A 3,082-nucleotide genomic window follows, 5' to 3' on the forward strand; every position below is an offset into this window, starting at 1 on the left:
ACTTATTTGATCACATTTCATCTCAGTTGTCAAGTTCTCAATTACTTCAATGTTTTTTTCTAGGAGTTTATCAATCTGCAATTAGGATTCACACTAACTTTTGAGGAGGCTAGCACTCTCCGCTTGTGATGCATCGTTTGCAGTTATCATTGTAAATCATCCGTGAGATTAGTCTCTCTATATCATCTAAACCCTTTTAAAGTGTTCCATTCAAAACACTATCATCCTTTTGTCTTTCACTTCCCTCTTCCATCGAGTCTCTCACCGCTGTCAGCCTAGTGACACTTAACATTTTCCCATTCAGGTGCCCTGGGCACAGATTTTTCACACACATCTTGCTTTTTCTGCATTCTGCGTTCTCTCTTAGTTGCTTCCTCAATCCAACATTCCACTGTTGTCTCACAGTTCTTACACACATGTCTGGCACACGCGCAGTTGCCACACAGAAGTCATTAGTAGGCTACAGTCTGTGGAACAAGTGCGACAAAGGGAGGGAGGGCAGAGGAGCCTTTATATCTTTTCCAAGGTCTCTTACAGGCCGGCTCTTATCTATAGAAGGGAAGGTTTCTCTGCTAGTGACCTAATCCTGCTGAGTTTCTTCCTACAAACTCAGAAGTCCCAAATGGGACTACCTCTGATCCCAAGGGGTAATCTCGCATTATAATAACTCGAGATGGTTTTATTTTTTTATTATTGCTTGGCCCTAATCCTCTTCCGTAGATAATAGCAAATCACATTCGTGAGCACAGAAAGATTCAGTTAAGCACATTTCTGTTGCACTGTTCATACTGAATGCATTTTAATAGTGTCAAATGACTTGGCAGTGCATTATTCTTTTTGCCAAATTAAAATGGTCTGTTTTACTATGGCTTGTTTGTTTCTTTTTGCAGTTATATTAGTAATGAAGGTAGCTAATTGTAAACTTACTTCTCAAGGCTGGGGCTTGAAAATCTGTTTAAAACCATGTAGTCTCACATCCCTTCATTCATCGAAGTGAATTCTAGATTTTACTATATTTATCATCAAAATTTGACTCATTTTTATATCCGAGCGTGTTAACCCATATTGGGATGCAAGAAAATAAAAGCAGGGGTTTGCTCCCAAACAAAGATAACTACTTTAGAATGAACAGATTCATACAAAATAATATTTTTCTAATATCTATGTATACTTTCATTCGCTTGTCACACCACAGGTTCATCTGGAATTAATTAGTTGAAGACAAAATGCTAATTAAAAATGGCAAAAAAATAAAATAAAATAAACATCTGTTTGTGACCAGTTACAGGACCCAGACACGATCATCTTACACAGATCCATTTTGATTTTAAAATACAGATTCAAAAAAAGTCATGGGCATGTTAGATCATCAACCATACACACACAATATTGAGAACAAAAACTGATATTTTAATTAAATGTATACTGGTTTATGACATGAAATATAATGTACAAATACAGTGCAAGATTAGAAGTCCTTTTTCTTAGTGACCATTTGAGATTTTTCTTCTTGGTATCCTTTCAGAAGTTGGTTTACCAAGCTCAGTTCACGGACACGTTTCATGGGGAACAGAGGAGGAAAGGGTGGCCTCTGTACTCCAGGACAGCCATGGCTGCGTGGTCCAGATTCTCTCTGTTAGGAATGCGGGCCATGCACGTATATCCACCTGTCTGATTCTCAAATCTTACCACCAGAACTTAAAAAGTTTGGGGATCAAATCTTTTTCCTGAATGAAGAAAAATAGAAATCAATGTAGATGTCCATTACTCAGAAACACTGTTAGAACATTGTTCGAACTTTTTAAGCACTGAAAACTTACCGTTAGCCAGAAATTACTTTTCATCAGTTTCTCCCTTTTTAGCATAATCAATCATCTAAAAAAGAAAACACAAATGTAAAAAAAATGGAGAGCCAAAATAGAAACAAAGTTATTCAAAAACAATAATTGTTTTAAAGAATAGATTAAATTGGATTTAAACATTTTAATTGTTGAAACCGCAAAACTATTTAAAGGGATAGTTCGCACAAAAATGAAAAGTCTGGCATTATTTAGTCACCCTCACAAATTTTTTTTCTTCTGCTGAACACAAAAAGTTATTTTGAAGAATGCCAGTGACCAAACAGTTGATGGGCCGATTGATATTCATAGTATATATATATATATATATATATATATATATATATATATATTTTTTTTTTTTTTTATGGGGCTTTCATCAACTGTTTGTTTGGTTGCTGTTATGTTACTGGATTTTAATCTGAAATCTTCTGCTAAATCCCTCAAATTGGAACCTCTTCTAAATAATTTACATGTCTCAAATGTAACTGACAAAACTGAAATATCTATGGACGATCTTTTAGTTGCACGACTCCAGAAAGACCACGCCAGAGAACTTCATAAAGTTAAGAAAACGGAGAAGAGGAAGAAGAAGGACCCAACTCCCACAGAACGAGCTGACCTATCAAAGCAAACAAATGATAAGGATTCTCAGGCAGATGGAGAGATTGCATAAAAGATTACTTACTATTGTTAGGGGAGTTATGTTAGAGAATCAGTTTAAATGTCCTAATTGTGGAATATCCTGTTTATGGGAGAGGCTCGAATCACTTGATACGAACTTGCTCTGTGATGACTTTTTATAGTTTAAATGTCATTGCTTGCAAAAGAAGCTTGCAGCGCTAGAAGCATGTTGCAAGCTTGCTTTGCAACAACAGTGTTTGTGGTTTCCTTTGATCTCTCTGGATAGGCTCAGTGGAACAACAGGTGTTAAGGACATGCCTGCTTAGTTGACCTTTTAACATGATTTAAGAAGAAAGAAAGAGGCCTCCTCACAGTTAGTGATGAGGCGAGAAGTGGGCTGTGGTTTTAAAACCTGCAGGAGAAGAAACAGTCAAAATGTATATTAAGCATTTTAGCATAGGTGGCGTATGAGATATACACATATGTGTATTGCATAATAGCCTTAAAACTGTGGAATATTCCAGGCAGTTATTTTACCTTTTAAAGAATTGCTTCATTGTAAGGGACAGCCCTAAACGCTTAAAATGGCCCCAATCAAACCATATAAAAGGTTTTGTTTC

At 36.2% G+C, this 3,082-nt stretch overlaps 1 long non-coding RNA gene across 1 annotated transcript; it reads right to left on the reverse strand.

Moving 5' to 3' along the window:
- Window positions 1-1,165: 1,165 nt before the first annotated feature.
- Window positions 1,166-2,634, reverse strand: LOC311296496. The gene is made up of 3 exons (XR_014628605.1): window positions 2,527-2,634; window positions 1,821-1,875; window positions 1,166-1,727 (listed from the first exon to the last, which is right to left on the reverse strand). It is a non-coding gene; the product is annotated as an uncharacterized lncRNA (long non-coding RNA).
- Window positions 2,635-3,082: the final 448 nt, after the last annotated feature.

The sequence above is a fragment of the Rutilus rutilus genome (assembly GCF_951802725.1).
Source record: "Rutilus rutilus genome assembly, chromosome: 9".
NCBI classification, from domain to species: Eukaryota; Metazoa; Chordata; class Actinopteri; order Cypriniformes; family Leuciscidae; genus Rutilus; species Rutilus rutilus.